The 17,534-nt window shown below is 36.7% G+C and overlaps 1 protein-coding gene across 7 annotated transcripts in view; it reads left to right on the forward strand.

The window, feature by feature from the left end:
- Cask (calcium/calmodulin dependent serine protein kinase) overlaps window positions 1–17,534 on the forward strand; it is a 349,943-nt gene that overhangs the window by 263,966 nt on the left and 68,443 nt on the right. The window lies entirely within an intron of this gene.

Consider the following 17,534-nt stretch of genomic DNA (forward strand, 5'->3'; position numbering starts at 1 on the left):
TTATAAATTACATATGCATGCAAATGATATGTGAGTTTTTTTAAAGCACATAGCACAACCCTAATTTACTGCAGTCTCTTTGTTTCTATTAGAGGAATCCATTAATCTATAGCTGTGATTACTTTTTTAATTTCCTTTAAACGTTGTTTTAAAACATTATTAAAAAAACATTATGCCACAAGCCTGAATATAGGAGAGAGAAAAACAAATGAGATACTATGCAATGGATTGTGTTCACACATTTCATATTTATCATTGCTGGATTTCATAGAATCAGTATCTTTTCCTTAAAACATGAGTAGATTCCATCATTTAATATGGCAGACTCCAATAACAGCAAATTGGGACCCAAAGAAAAAAACAAGCTGTCCCATACATTTCTGCCTTCACTCCACTCATGGTTTAAGTAAAATTCCTTTCTTAGACAACCTGGTTTGCTTTAGCACTGAACATATTCTTGGGTGCTTCTGATGGTATTAATACATGCTAGTCATTTTACAAGAAAAACCTTTTCTTAATAAGAGAATGAGGGCTGAGCATGTGGCTCAGTGGTAGAGCACTTGCCTAGCATGTGCAAGGCCCTGGGTTCAATCCCCAGCACAGCAAAAAGAGAGTGATATTTGCTTTGGGGTCCCAGAACTGTTTCATGCTGATTAATCTACTATATGATACAAATTACACTAAAGCAAAAGTTCCCAGAGTGTATTCTACAGAGCATTCTTCTGGGAGATAGTGATGGGTGTTACCACAGTGGGAAGGGAAAGTAGATCTTAAATTTATTGGTTAAATTATTCATTGCCCAAATAAATTTGGAAAATGCTACATTCTTTTGTACCTTTATGCACAATGGACATTATTATATTGACAGCTCTGAGATGTCCTAAGACAAAGAAACCTATTGAACTTTAACAGCATTTCTCAAACTAATTTTATTATGATATTTTATTTACAATCCTGTTGAGCTCTGTTTTGATGAAGACTAGTTTGGAATAAGCTAAGCCAACAGTGTTGTGTTGCTTCAGCTTCAAACTATGTAATTGTATATATCTGATATTTAGTTCTAGAATTCCATAAGTTAGGTCAGTTCAAATTAATTACCAGATTTTGGCTTTTTACATAGTGCACATATTTATCAGTGCTAACAGCTATAACAACATGTGATTCTAAAATCTGAGTGACTAATCAGAAGAAAAGCTTATCTCTTGCTCACCTGACAGTTCAATGCCAAGTACATAAGGGAAATCTCTTCCACAAAGTCATTCAGGGACCCAGACCTCTTCCAGCCCTGTGGCTCTGCTGACTCCCAGTGCCTGGGAATTTCCTCTGCATCCCTTGCATCCAGCCAGCAGACAGAAGAGAATATGGAGAATCTTGTAGGGTCAAGAGTAGAAATAGGCTATATCAATTTTGCCCATATTTCATTGGCAAGTACTAGTCACATGCCTACTTAGATGCAAGAAAGTTGGAAAATATAGTTTTGAAACAAATTTAGTCAGAAAAAATGAAAGAAAGAAATTTACTTGACAAGATATGGAATTGAATCTTTGCTTTTGTGTAATTTATTTTTATTGTGTAATTATTACTTTTGTGTAATTTATTTTGTGTAAATTTTTTTATACTGGGAATCAAACCTAGGAGCACTTTACCACTGAGCTACATCCCAGCCCTTTTTATTTTTTATTTTATTTTTTTAATATTTATTTTTTAGTTGTAGTTGAACACAATACCTTTATTTTCTTATTTATTTTTATGTGGTGCTGAGAATAAAACCCAGGGTCCCGCACGTGCAAGGCAAGTGCTCTACTGCTCAGCCACAACCCCAGCCCAGCCCTTTTTATTTTTGAGGGAGAGAGTCTCACTGAGTTGTTTAGGGGCTTGTTAAATTGCTGAGACTGGCCTCAAACTTGCTATCCTCCTGCCTCAGCCTCCCAATTCACTGGTATTATGGGTCATGTGCTACCATGCCTGGCTGTTTTAAGCAATTTGAGTATTTCAGATTACATTTATTTTAAATAATTTAGTTGCCTTGAGCACTAGAAAGCCCTTGAAATTCATTCTATTTCATGGAGAGCTCGGTAGCATTCCATTATCATGATCTTCTTAATCATCATCATTGTTTTTGTTATGTTATTTGAATTAGAATTTGACTTCTATTCACTTGTTATTTAAATGTATATTGTTCACTGTCATTTGGTGCTAAAAATATTTTTTTGTTTTTATCTCTTTTTTAATAAATTATTTATTTTACAGTAGAATGCATTTTAACACATTGTGCAGAAATAGAGCACAGTTTCCTAAGTGTGAATTTCCCACAGAAGTCATTCCCCCTTTTACTAGAACTAGTTAGTAAGATATTTGTAAGAAGCTGTAGAGTGGAGATTTTGTTTATTTCAGTGATTAATAAGGTCACTGCTGAGTAGATTTGCTGACCTTTTTTAAGATCAAGGACTTTTTGTAAGGTAAAGGCTCAGAGTAGCCCAAATTGGTTTTCAAAGTTGTACTGCAGGGGAGGTGTTTTGTATGGCTGTTTTGTATTCAGACACAAACTGGACTTTCCTGCTGAGCCAGATTGCCACTTAGTCCCAGTGTAGAACTTCTCAGACCTTACTAGAAATATTGATTTTGAGTATCCAAACTGAACTATTGAGTATATCTGAGTATCTAAACTGAACTATCCTTAAATGAAAGCTTCATCATCATGAATAACATAAGGCATAGATTCTGCTCTTCTACTCTTTTTTTGCATTTTAAATCTTTTTTAAAATTTATATATGATGGCGGAATGCATTACAATTCTTTATATATATATATATATATATATATATATATATATATATATACACATACATACATACTGGACTTTTTGGTACAAATCATCACATTTTCAGAAACATTCATAGATTTAGTAAGGAAAACATACTTAAACTTTCTTTGAATTCTTTTGAATTACAAACCTAAATAAGTATCTGCATGATCAGCACCTAAGCCCGGTCAGTGCAGCTTGATTTAAAAAGAAGCTATTGGACTGAAAATGAACCATGCCCATTAAAAAGACAGTGGTAGAGCCTTGCCTAGCATAAATCCCAGCACCACAAAAAAGAAAAAGACACAAGTACTACACATGAACACTAGAATTCTCCAGAAATTACTATGAGGCCAAGCCCTGGGTAATGTTTGGTTGCAAGTAGTTCTGAGTATCCAAACTGAACTATCCTTAAATGAAAGCTTCATCATCATGAATAACATAAGCCATAGATTCTGCTCTTCTACTCTTTTTTTTGCATTTTAAATCATTTTTAAAATTTATATATGACGACGGAATGCATTACAATTCTTACTACATATATACAGCGTAATTTTTCATGTCTCTGGTTGTATACATAGTATATTTCTGCTCTTCTAATATACATCCCATAAATTGGGTTTATTTACTCTTCATTTTACTGCTAATAGGCTACATTTCAATAATATAATCAATGAAGTATTCAAGTGACTGCCATATAGAGAAATCTAACGATTAAAAAGGACTTTTATGGAGTTGAGGGTGTAGCTCAGTAGCGAAACAATTGTTTAGCCTGCACAAGGCCCTGGATTCCATCCCTTGCACCTCAAAAGAACTGGTTTTTCTAATTTAAAAAAGACTTTTAAAATATTTAATGCTTATGGTACACATTAGAAAGGAAACCTAGGTATGACCAACTCTTAGGAAGGAGCTTTTAAAACATTGGCTATCCAGGGTTCAGGATGCAGCTCAGTGATAGCACCTGCCTAGCATGCACAAGGCCCTGAGTTTCATCCCTGGCAGCGCGCGCGCACACGCGCGCACACACACACACACACACACACACACGAGTGGGGGGAGGAGAAGGGAAAAGGAGGAAGAGGAGGAGAAAAACAACTTTGGCCATTCTTTTTTCTTTCTTCCAATGTTCCATATCCCATGCTTGGTTTTTTTGTTTTGGGGTTTTTGTTTGTTTTATTTTGTTTTTGGTACCAGGGATTGAATTCAGGGGCACTCAGCCACTGAGCCACATCCCCAGCTGTATTTTGTATTTTATTTAGAGGGTCTCACTGAGTTGCTTAGTCCCTCTCCATTGCTGAGACTGGCTTTGAACCCACAATTTTCCAGTCTCAACCTTCTGAGCCGCTGGGATTACAGGCATTTGCCACCATGCCCAGCCCATGGTTTGTGTTTTTTTTTAATAACTTTATTTTCTTATGTGGTACAGAGGATTGAACCCAGTGCCTCACAAATGCTAGGCAAGCGCTCCACCACTGAGCTACAACCCCAGCCCCCATGCTTGGTTTTGCATTATTTTTTTAATTTTAATTTGTTATATATGACAACAGAATGTATTACAATTCATATTACACATATAGAGCACAATTTCTCATATCTCTGGTTGTACACAAAGTAGAGTCACATCCTTAATGTCTTCATACATGTACTTAGAGTAATGATGACCATCGCATTCCATGGTATTTCCTACCCTCTATGCCCCCTTCCTCCCCTTTCCCCTTTGCCCTATCTAGAATTCATTTAATCCTCCCATCCCCTCTGCCCCCCACAGCATATTTTGGATCAGCATCCTTAAATCAGAGAAATCATTCGGCATTTGGTTTTTTGGGATTGGCTAATTTTACTTAGCATTACATTCTCTAGCTCCATCCATTTACCTGCAAATGCCATGATTTTATTCTCTTTTAATGATGAATAATATTCTATTTTGTATATATACCACATTTTCTTTGTCCACTCATCTTCTGAAGGGCATCTAGGTAGGTTCCACAGTTTGGCTATTGTGAATTATGCTGCTATAAACATTGATGTGGCTATGTCCCTGTAGTATGCTGTTTTTAAGTCCTTTGGGTATACACTGAGGAGTGGGATAGCTGCATCAAATGGTAGTTCCATTCCCAGTTTTCCAAGGAATCTCCATACTGCTTTCCATATTGGCTGCACCAATTTGCAGTCCCACCAGCAATGTATGAGTGTGCCTTTTCCCCCACATCCTCACCAACACTTATTGTTGTTTGTATTCTTAATAGCTGCCATTCTGACTGGAGTGAGATGAAATCTTAGAGTAGTTTTGATTTACATTTCTCTAATTGCTAGAGATGTTGAACATTTTTTCATATATTTGTTGATCGATTGTATATCATTTTATGAGAAGTGTCTGTTCAGTTCCTTGAGCCATTTATTGATTGAATTGGGTTTTTTTATTGTTAAGTTTTTTGAGTTCTTTATATATCCTGGAGATTAGTGCTCTATCTGACATGCATGTGGCAAAAGTTTGCTCCCAAAATGTAGGCTCTCTATTCACCTCACTGATTGTTTCTTTTGCTGAGAAGAAGCTTTTCAGTTTGGATCCATCCCACTTATTGATTCTTGATATTAATTCTTGCACTATAGAAGTTTTATTAAGGAAGTTGGGGCCTAATCCAACATAATGGAGATTTGGACCTACTTTTTCTTCTAATAGACACAGTGTCTCTGGTTTACTTCCTAAGTCCTTGATCCACTTTGAGTTGAGTTTTGTGGTTTTGCATTAATTTTTTTACAGAATCAAAATTAATTCTTTTTTAAGGATTAGAGTAGCAATACCAAGTAGCATAGTTTTGTAGACCATGGCTTGATTAAAGTTACTTAATCCCACTGAGCCATTTTATGAATTATCCTTATTATATTTATCTTATGCCTGTGAATTAACACTCTTAATAACTAAGTTTAAGGCCATAATTTTTAAGCTGACAGGAAGAAACAGGAGTAAGTTCCTAGAGATGAGTAAAGAGCATCTAGGACTTTATTTCTTTGTAGCCATGTTTTTAAAATAATAAGCTCAGAACTTTAAAAAGTATTATTAGAATTTGTTTGGAGGAAACAAAATTACTGCAATTTGGAAATTCCTGTCATTTGTAGCAATGTGGATGAATCTGGAGGACATTTTAAGTTTAGTGAAATAAACCAGACAGAAAAAGACAAAAACCACATGACCTCACTCAAATGTAGAGTCTAAAACTGACCTCATAGAAACAGAGAGCAGAATGATCATTATGAGAAGCTGGAGAGGGTAGGGGATGGAGGGATGAGGAGAGGTTGGTGAATGGGTACAGAGTTACTATTGGAGAAATAAGTGCTGGTGATCTATTGCACAATAGAGTAATTATGTTAACAATATTGTATTGAATTTCAAAATAGCTAGAAGAGAGAATTTTGAATGTTCTCACCACAAAAAATGATAAATGTATGAGGTGAAAAATACATTTATTTAGTTTGATTGTTATTTAATATATACATATATCAAAGCATTATACCATACTCCATAAATGTGTGCAATTATTATGTGTCACGTTTTAAAAAGGAGAAGCACACTGGTTCCACAGAGGAGGAAATGTTTTCTGATTTGAATTCTAGTAAAATACATCAAGTTGAATCTTTAGTTAGAAATGGATCCAGAAATCTCTAAATATTTACTGCCTAACCACTTCCACCCTGGCACATATAACATACTCCTCATTTGTGGGGAAAAATACAGAGGCCTGAAGAGGAACTACTTGACTCTGCCTGTACCATTCTGCGGTTAAAAATTTCAAGCACTGGTGTTGAGGTGGTCTGCAAATGAAATATGCACATCAGTTTTAGTAAAGTACAATTTGACATGGGTGTTAATTGGCTAGGGCTTCCCAAAATAATGCATCACAAACTGAAATTTATTCTCTCATAGTTGTACAGCCTAGAAACTCCTAAATGAAGGTGTCAGCAGCTGCCAAAGGCTCCAGGAAAGAATCCTTCCATCTCTTTTCCAGCTTCTGGTGGTTGCCCACATCCTCAGTGTTCCTTGACTTACAATCACATCACTCCTATCTGCCTTCAATCATCACATGTCATTCTCCTGTGTCCTTATATGTTTCTGAGTCAGTACATAATATTATGTGTTGTTGGATTTAGAGCCCATTTTAATCCAATATGACCTTATCGTCATTAATTACATTTGAAAAACTGCTATTTCCAGATACGTTCACATTCTGAGATTCTAGGTGAACATAAATTTGGGGAAGACAGAATTTAACCCCTAATAACATGGAAAATTGATTTTGCCCCAAATTAATTCTCCAGGTATGAGAACAAATTACACAAATTTAATATAATGTATTGTTACCCTGTCCGTCATTAGACTCTCTTGGGAACTGATGTTACAGTGTGGTCTATGTTTTTTCATGATATTTCATATCAGTTATGGATTAGAACTTGTATTTCATACATTGGATGGCCAGATGATGGATACTTTTTTAATTTTTTTAACTTTTGCTTGATGATTTTGATTTTCAGATTTAAAAAGCATTTTGCAAATATTTGGTGATAGTTCTCAGTCTTCTCAGTTTCTTGTAGAAATTTTCCTATTACAGAATAAACGTTTACTTTGTAAGTCAACAATGTTACAAAATATTGTTAAATGACACATTTATCTCTCACTGCCAAACTTTGACAACCAAGTGTTAAGCATTCACCCACCATCTGTTCAGAGGAACAGCTGTTAGTATTTGTTACATACTTTTTCATAGAAAATGTAATGCCCATCTAATTACGATTATTTTTGTAGGAAACCTTAAAATTGCTTTATTTAAAAAAATGTAATTGGTGATTAGATTACTAAAGCAAAAAAAGCTTACTGCATAGAGGATCAAAAGTTCAAGGCCAGCCTGGGCAACTTAGTAAGGACTTGACTCAGAATAAAAAAAGATAAAGGGCTGAGGATGTGGCTCAGTGATAGAACACCCCTGGGTTCAATTCTTAGTGCCAGGGACAGAGGGAGATGAAGCACTATTGGAAGTTCCTTTGGTGTCCTTTGGATTCTGGTGTCCTGTGGATGACATAATGTCATTTGTGATGCATTGCTCACACTGCAATACAGCAGCACAATGCCTCCTGGTGTTGTCCATCTGTTTTAACACCAACACACCAAAGCCACACTGGTGCCCTCTCCAATGCCCCAACTACAACTAAAAAATAAATATTTAAAAAAAGAACTGTTTTGTTAAGCAGTGTGTGGTTGTGGAAGAAGCCCAAATTGTCTTTTTCATTTGAAAACGTTATAAATCACATGATTTTTGTGTATTTTCCAACAAGGACACATTCTTAGAGCAATATGTTTTAGCTCATTTAAGTACATATTTGCCATTTCCCAAAGTATACAACTTTTTTGGCAAGTTTTGCTTAATATAATATCAATGCTTTGGTCTTTTTTATGATGATAACATATACCTAACACACACTTCAGCATTTTAACCATTTTTACATATACAGTTCAACAGCATTAAATACATTCACATTGTTCCACGACCATCCCCACCATCCAGTGGTCCTCCCCAACTGACTCCATTAAACATTAACTCCCCATTCATCTTCTCTCCTTAGCCGCTGGCAACAACCATTCTACTTTTTTTTTTTTTAAATATTTATTTATTTATTTTAGTATTTGGTGGACACAACATCTTTGTTTGTATGTGGTGCTGAGGATCGAACCCGGGCCGCACGCATGCCAGGCGAGCACGCTACCGCTTGAGCCACATCCCCAGCCCAACCATTCTACTTTTTTCTCTGTCTATATTACTACTCTAAGAACTTCAATATAAGTGAAACCACACAACATTTGTCTTTTTGTGACTTACTTAACATAATGCCCTCAAAGTTCACCCATGTTGCAACACGTGTCAGAATTCTCTTCCTTTTTAAGACTGCCACATTTCATTTGTCCATTCATCCACTATTCATGCTTTGTGGTTAGTAATTACATAGTAGGAAAAAGAAATTCTCAGAATAAGGCTGTCTAATCATAGAAGGGAATTCACCTTGGTTCCATCTCCTTTAATTGCTCTTCCTGGGTCCCAAGTTATATGTTCTACATCTTTTTAAAAGGAATGTGTGATTTTACTCTGAACATATTGACTACAAGAGTCCCTCTAGTTTCTGTATTTGTTCAGATGAATTACTTCTCTTTTTTCCAACAACTTGTTTTTATTGACACATTTTATATCTTTCATGGTTCATGTCCATTAACAAATTATGACAGTGATAATGATTTTAGATTTATCTTTTAACATTCATTTTAAATAACAGTTTGGTTTTATGTCTTTACACTGTAAGTGTTCTGAGTTTGAGTATATATGTAGATTTGCTAATGAGCTTTTTTTAAATGTTCCTTGATTCTTATGTTTCTGCCTAGCAATTTTTTCCTTCAACTTAAAGAACTACTTTTTAAATTTCTTCTAAGTTTGATCTAGTGGTGATGTATTTCTTCAGCTTTTGTTTATATGAGGAAAAATATCTCCCTTTCATTTTTTTAATTTGTTCTGATTAGTTATACATGACAGTAGAATGCATTTTGACACATCATACATAAATGGAGTATAACTTCTCATTCTTCTGGTTGTACATGATGTAGAATCACACCAGTTGTATAGTCATATATGTATATGGGTTAATGATACTTGATGCATTCTACTAGCCTTCCTATCCCCATAATTTCTCCCCTCCTTTCCCTCCCCTCTGCCAAATCTAAAATTCCTCTATTCTTTTCTAGCCACACCCACTTATTGTGAATTAGCATCTGCATATCAGAAAAAACATTCAGCCTTCAGTTTTTTGGGATTGGTTTATTTTGCTTAGCATGATATTCTCTAGCTCCACCCATTTAATAGCAAATACCATAACTTCATTCTTCTTTAAGACTAAGTAATATCCCATTGTGTATATATACCACATTTTCTTCATCCATTCCAGATGAATTACTTCTTGAATTATAGTTTGGAACTTACTCTAGAATACCAAGATTAATGAATCAGCTTGTCCCATGTATCCATGTTTCCCACTAAATACTATTGCTTTTTAATGGCCTCATAGTCAACTTTATAAGAAGGCAAAGGAATTTTCAAAAAGCTTTCAAAGTACAACAAGCACTGATTCTTCTTTATGCTATTCTCCAAGAAAGAAGGGTCTTCCCCTTACGAAGAGATGTGATACACTCAGTTATAGAATGTTTGATGGGGTGAATTACAGTTATTTTTACAATCCAAAAATATGAGTGCTTTCTTCTCTTTGTGACCTTTTACACATCATTCCATAAAAGTCACTTCTGCCAGGCTTTGTTCTCTTTTTTACTCTCCTTACAGAAATTCATTTTGGCTATAGCCACTCATACAAATGCTTAGTGTCTACCTATGCAAAATAAAAGCCATATCAAAAACCAAAGGTAAATAAACATATAACACACAATGTAACATTAATATTATATTACTTCTTTGAAAGCAGAAAATTAATAGGGGAATATTCATTTAGTGTAAATGTCATTTACTAATAATTGGAGATGCTTAAGAGCAACCAGAAAATGAGGTTATAATGCTTTTTTAAAAAAAATAGAAAGGAAGTTCATATCATAGTGGGAATTTCTCACAATTAGGCACACTCTTGTCTCTGGTATTAAAAAGTACATTATCTCAGAAGGTTTTATTAGAACAAAATGCTGTCTGCCTATATATCCTTTCATCTAACTAGTTATTTTTCTTCTGCTTTCTTTTGCTTGCTCAAGAGTGGGCAATGTGATTTGTCTCTTCTATGACTTAATTTTAGAGCTTTTTGCCAACTAAAAAGACCTAAAAAACAGTCAAATTAGGTCATCCAAGGCCACTGTTTGAGTTTCTCAAAAAAAGCTGCCAACTGAGCTGAAATGCACCACACTGGCTTATATTGTTAAGCCACCAAAGGGGCAGTCTTTTTAGATTGAACTAGGAGGTCAAGCAAGTCTTAATTTCTTGGATTCAAAAATAAATCCCGGTAAGGGCAGTATTCTAATAAGACTGAAACTAAAGCAACCCTGTAAACAGAAAGATAAAACTTAAACCAAACAAGGGCCTCCTTATGGGTGTTTCTGCTGTCATGATTCAAAAGCATTTTGCAACTTTTTCAGGAAATCTTGAATTGGCCTGGATGTACTGATCTTTCAGTTTTCTCATTTATTGTCAGAAGAAAACTAATGATTGGATTTACTTAGAGGGACATATCACTGGGCCACCTGAGCCCCTTTTTATAACTTTAAGTAAGGACATATTCCCCATCACAATTTTACTAAAACTTGACTTAAACTAGCATTTCACTGCTATGTTATTAGCTTTCCTGGGACATCTAACTCAAGAGCTTCCAGCCACTAAGTACATGTCCATTTTAAACTCAAATTATGCAGTGTAAACTGGACCCTAGCCTGGGACAATCTAAATTCCAGGCAGGGACTCATTGCTGCTTTATTTATGGGTTTGACACACTTTTTAAATGAGAAATAAATTTAGTTTGGAATTTGTAAAACTTGACTGTTTACATGTTTTCTGAACATTTGAAGAGAAACTTAGCAATAATACAAATTCTAATGATCATGTTCAAAGAAACTGAAAGTACACCCTTCATATAAAATGCTCTCTGGGAACATGGGGACTCATCTCATGATTAATATTTGAGTGCTTTCCTCAACTATTTAAAAATTAAGTTGATTTGGAAATTTAATGGAATGTAAGTTTTTAGGAAAAACAACTTTTTTAAGAAAAACAGCTTTTGATGCTGATAAAATAGGCATCTTTCTTTTTTTTTTAACTCCGATAAAGAAAAATGGGCCAGGCACAGTGTCACCTTTTTTTGTAATCCCAACAGCTTGGGAGGCCGAGGCAGGAGGAATATAAATTCAAGGCCAGCCTGGGCAACTTAGCAAGACCATGTCTCAAAAAAAAATAATAATAAAAAGGGTTGGGAATGTGGCTCAGTGTTTAAGCACCCCTGGGTTCAATCCCTGATATGAAAGAGAAAGAGAAAAGAAAAATTGTCTGGGTATTTTGATTTCTTTTTGTAAATTGTAATATCAAAATAATATATAATCATTCTTGGATTTGTAAGATGAACAGGTTAAATAAATTCTTCCTAGAGTTTAATGGTAGCTCCTTAAATTTTTGAAAGTGCCATTATATATTTTGCAGTGAGTTTCTTTCACACCTGTGTTACCTATCATACTATCTTTGAACTATATCATTTTTAATGATGCCAGAGATCTTCAAAAAAGTATTTTTTTTTTGTTTTTATTTTAAGAGACAGGGTCTCATTGTGTTGCCCAGGCTGGGCCCCAAATTCATGGGCTCTAGTGAGTTATCCTCCTGCATCAACCTCCAGAGTAGCTGGGACTACAAAGCATATACCACCACATCTGCCTTCTCATATAACAAGTTTATATGTAAACTTGAGTAGGAAAAAATAGATGTTTAGATCTCAGAAGATTTTCTCCAGTATACAACTTCAGAAAATCAACTCCAGATAGTAGTTGAGTATTAGTTCCCTATATTTAGTATTTTTTAAGAGAGAGTGAGAGAGAGAGAGAGAGAGAGAGAGAGAGTTTTTTTAATGTTTATTTTTTAGTTCTCGGCGGACACATCTTTGTTTGTATGTGGTGCTGAGGATCCAACCCTGGCTGCACGCATGCCAGGCGAGCGCGCTACCGCTTGAGCCACATCCCCAGCCCCCCTATATTTAGTATTAAATCACATTTCCCTAACATTTTGCTAGATTTTAAATGTATATAAAAAATACTGTTACATATCAATGACTGATCTTTTCAGTTCACTGAAAAAAAGGTGACATTGAAACTTTGTTCCTGTTCACCCAGCTTCTTTTCAGATGATTCACAGAAACTGTGAGGAAAGTTCCTAATAGAATAGTCTTTCTCGAGAGCAAGTCATTTCAATTCTCATTGTTGTCACACAGGGTAATATTGTGCATGCTGTTATCTGTTTTATTAGGATCACAGACACATTTCATTCATGCGCATCCTTTGCAGCTAAATACTTGACTCTTACAAACTTTGAATCTTTTCCAGCAGCAAATTTCTTCAGTGTCTGCAAAATAAATGGTTGCTAAGAAACCTCTCTGCAACTCTCCAACCCCTTTTATTATTTGTCCCATGCCTATAGTCTACTTGAAAATGGTATGAGCTTATTTCAACTGATATACATTCCGGTCCTTAGATTTCGTTTTCTCAGTGTGAAAAATAAAAAGTTAATACACCAAACTTAGGGATTGTTATAACTTCTTGCCCCCCTTTCTATTTTAAATGTTAATCTTGATAAATATGCAAATATACTATGGGCAAACAAAGGCTTCTATTTGAGGACTAAGAAATCAGAAGAGAGTGAGACCTAATGGGGTATGTAAAAAAAAAAGAAATTTGATTTTAGTGCTTTGAATGTAAATAAAAAGTGACATATTAACTGATTTTATGTTTACGTTTGAAAGTCCAACCTCAAGAGACTTGAACTAAATTTGCTCTCTACTTTGTTTGAAACAACTCATGTGAAATGTAGAATGTGGCCTCCTAAGGGAACTGTGCTGACACTCCTTGAAACAGATGAATGCAGCGTGTCCATGTAGCTGTGTGTGGTCATGTCTGACCCAGTGCCAAAGGCTGGAAGGGAGCAGGCCTGTCTGCGAGGGAAACAGTGTGAGACAGTCTGTTCCCGTTGCAGCTGTTCACATTTCCTTGTTTTTTCTTGGTGCTGTGTGTGGTTTGTTTTTTTTTTTTAATATAAAGTGCTGAACTTGGATAACTGTAATTTCTTTAGAACAAGAAGGCAAACAGGAATAGATTCTACATCCTTGATTTCCCCTCTAGGGATAATTTATTAGAGTAGAAATTGCAAATTCCCCCGTCAGGACAAATCCAGCTGACCACTTGTTTTCATAAATAAAGTTTTATTGAAATATAGCCATGACTATTTATTTATATATTGTTAACGCTGCCTTTGCACAACACAGCAGAGTTGAGTAGTTGCGATAGAGACCATATGGCCAAAAGAGCCTAAAATAGTTCCTGTCTGTCCAGGATAAGATTAAGATCCTAACATGCTTTAACATAGTAAGGCTTGCAATTGATTAGCCAAAATCTTTCAAATCATATTTAATGTAATTTGTTCCTTTTTCAATTTTTTTTTAGTTGTAGGTGGACACAATACCTTTATTTTATTTACTTATTTGTTATGTGGCACTGAGGATCAACCCAGTGCCTTACAGATGCTAGGCAAGCACTCTACCACTGAGCTACATCCCCAGCCCCATGTATTTGTTCTTCTAACCTACAAATAGCATTTTCTACAGTTCATTTTCCCCAACTATTGCTGAAGGCATCTCCCTAACACAGATGTTGTATATTACTGAACTCTCAAACAAGCTGAGAAGATCTGGTATGTCATAAAAAATGGCATATCAGCCAGTCAATGTCTTATCCCTGCTGCTCTGGCTATATGGCCCTGGGTACAGCCTGACTGGATCTTGGCTTTCTCCTCTGTGTTAGTGAATTTTCCAGTGCTGTGGTAATCAACTGGTAAGGAAGAAAAGTTTATTTGGCTCACAATTTTGAAAGTTTCAGTACATGGTCAATTGGCCCTGTTGCTTTGGGGCCTTTGGAGAGGCAGCACATACTGGCTGGAGTGCACAGTGAGAAAGCTGCTCACCTCATGACAACCAGGAAACAGAGAGTGGAAGGGGCCAGGCAAGGTCCCAGTATCCCCTTCAAGGACATACCCCTAGTGACCTAACTTCTAGATCTAACTAGATCTCACCTCTTAAAGGTTCCCCCACTTCCCATTAGTGCCACTGGCTAGGGACCAAGCCTTTGACAATGGGTCTTTGGGAGAACACTTATCCAAACTAGAACATCCTCTTTAAAATAAAGGAATTGAATCTTGCTGATACCTAATGTCTTCTCCACTTTAAAATCTTTATGAAGCCAGGAGCAGTGGTACACATCTGGAATCCCAGCAACTCAGAAGGCTGAAGCAGGAGGATCACAAAGTTCAAGGCCAGCCTCAGCAACTTAGCAAGGTCCTAAGGAACTTAGTGAGACTGTATCTCAAAATAAAAACTAAAAAAGGGCTGGGGATGTGGCTCAATGGTTAAGCACCCCCTGGGTTCAATCCCTGGTACAAAAAAAAAAAAAAAACTTTATGAAATAAGTCAGACTTGAAAGAGACAAAAAAGCAAAATATATGTCTTAAATTCAGGGCAAAAGGTTTTGTTGTTGTTGTTGTTTTTACTGGGCAAGCAGGACCAAAAAGAAATGATATCTGGTTCCTAAAGAAACAAACTAAAATAAGTATTCCCTCTGTTTATTTTTATATTACTGTGAATTTTGTTACAAACATCTATTTATAGTTTCTATTTGCTAGTTCAAATACTCAATTATTTTTGGAGGAAACATTTATGAAACATCTACTGTGTCCTCAGCCCCGTGTGAAGTGCTGTTACCTAATGTCAAAGAGCTCCAGAATCTGGTCATAGAAAAGAGAAAGAAGCTCTTGCACAGCATGTTCTATAATCATGAACCTCAGGCAGCCAGTCCCTTGGCTGTTGATGCCTTTGGTGTGGCAGGCAACCTAATGCTGATGGTGACTTTGGTTGACAACATGTGGCTTTGACATTGGGAATGTATACTACACCTGGCTTCAGCAGCACATGCTTGGCCTTGCTCCCAGGTGTTACCACTTAGTTCCCTATTTCTGGACCCTCTTGCTCTGTGCAGACAGCCCTTTGGGCAGGGCTCCATCAAGATGGTTCCAGCCAGGGCTGGGGCTGTGGCTCAAGCGGTAGCGCGCTCGCCTGGCATGCGTGCGGCCCAGGTTTGATCCTCAGCACCACATACCAACAAAGATGTTGTGTCCGCCGAGAACTAAAAAATAAATATTAAAAATTCTCTCTCTCTCTCTCTCTCTCTCTCTCTCTCTCTCTCTCTCTCTCTCTCTTTAAAAAAAAAAAAGATGGTTCCAGCCAGGTTACCTTCTGAGATATAGCCTTGATTCATGGGAGGCACACACATTCTTGTCCCAATATACGCTCTAAGTGTGGGCTGTCCCATGTGATCTCCAGCCACAAAAATAGCAGGCACCAGTCTCTTTTCACTTAGGACTTCAAGGGACATATGAAGCTACCCCAAGGACTCTCTCTCAAACAGAAATCTTTCTTAGTGCACCAAGATGAGCCTGTACGTTGCTGTGACTCAGCAATCACCTTTCAGAGAATGAGGCAGTGAGCTCTTTTTGCTGGCACCTCCAGTTCCTATTCATGGTTCTTCTGGAGCATCCACTACCCTTCACTTGACATGATGAAGGGCACAGTTCCCTCTTCTTCCCTCTGAAGAAGAAGGAGAAGGGAAAATCAAATACTTGCTCTCCTCAGTCCTATGACTCCTACAAATTCCAGGCTTCTGCCTCTATAGGCAGAATGAAGCCCTGGGGTGAATGTGGAAGAACCATTTGACTGCCTTTCAACAAGCCCTGGAGGAGTGTCCTGGCAACTCTCTAGCAGATTTGGTGCTACTTATTTGCTGCTGGCCTTAGCTTTAGGCTAAATGTCCAAGACAACAGATGTGGTCTCAAGTCACATCATTGTACATGTCTATTTTTATACAGTTGGAATGAGAGAGAAGGGCAAAGGATAATAAAGATCAACTTTAGCTTTCCTTTGTGCTCAAAATCCAACCACCTCTTTTGCTTGCCTCCGACCTTAGCAGAACTCTACCTGGATTTGAACTTCCAAGTCCTGCATATCAGCTTATTGGCATAATGCAATACAAAGATGACCCATGTGAATGAGAACTCAAAAGCACCATGCTTTATTCTACTTTTTAAAAACATTTTAATGTTCCATTACATTCACTGATGACTTATTGACCTGCTCTGCCACATTTCTCGAATGCTTTATATTTATTTAAATGTGACTAAAATTATGTTTAGTCTCTAAGACAAAAACATAATTCAAGAAATTAAAGAGGGAAATGAAGGTTGGTGTATTAAACAAACACATCCAGATAGTCTCTACTGAGATCATTTCCAGTTGATATTGCTGGGGACCAAACTACTCTTGGGTGTCCAAAGGGATCAAGCCATCCTAAGTTTCGGGGCCTTTAGTTAGATATGTCTTTGTAATTGGTGAGCTCTTTAGGGGACCAGAATTCTCTTTTTCATCTCTGAAACTCCAGTAAATAGAATCCCACTGCCTAGTACACAATAGGACTTCAATAAATATTAGATGGGCAGACAGGTGGGTGGATGGATAGCTATGTATATGGATAAGCCAACAAGAGATCACTTCTTTCCTGTGATGGCAATGAAATAAGCCCCTTCCCGCATCCCTTCCTGCTTTGGCTCTTTCCCTTTTGGTTAGTGAGCAGGCAATTGAGATTCACCATGTAACCACATGGACAGCATCCTCCCTGTTCAGTACTTGTCCAGAGAGCTCTAGTCTTTGTGCTTTCCTAGAAGCTGAAAGGTAGGGCAGAGCCCAATGTCCTTTTTAAAATAGAAGATCCCTTTCAATTCCTTCCTACTATATCTGCCTTTCATTTTAAGCATTTCCCTCTTCCTACCACCAGTTCCACTGAACTTCAGATGAATACATGATTAAATTAGCCCAGACCAAAGGAGCAGAAGATAATTTGATCTGAAACCCTTTCTTA

The sequence above is a fragment of the Urocitellus parryii genome, chromosome X, assembly GCF_045843805.1.
Source record: "Urocitellus parryii isolate mUroPar1 chromosome X, mUroPar1.hap1, whole genome shotgun sequence".
Lineage (NCBI taxonomy): Eukaryota > Metazoa > Chordata > Mammalia > Rodentia > Sciuridae > Urocitellus > Urocitellus parryii.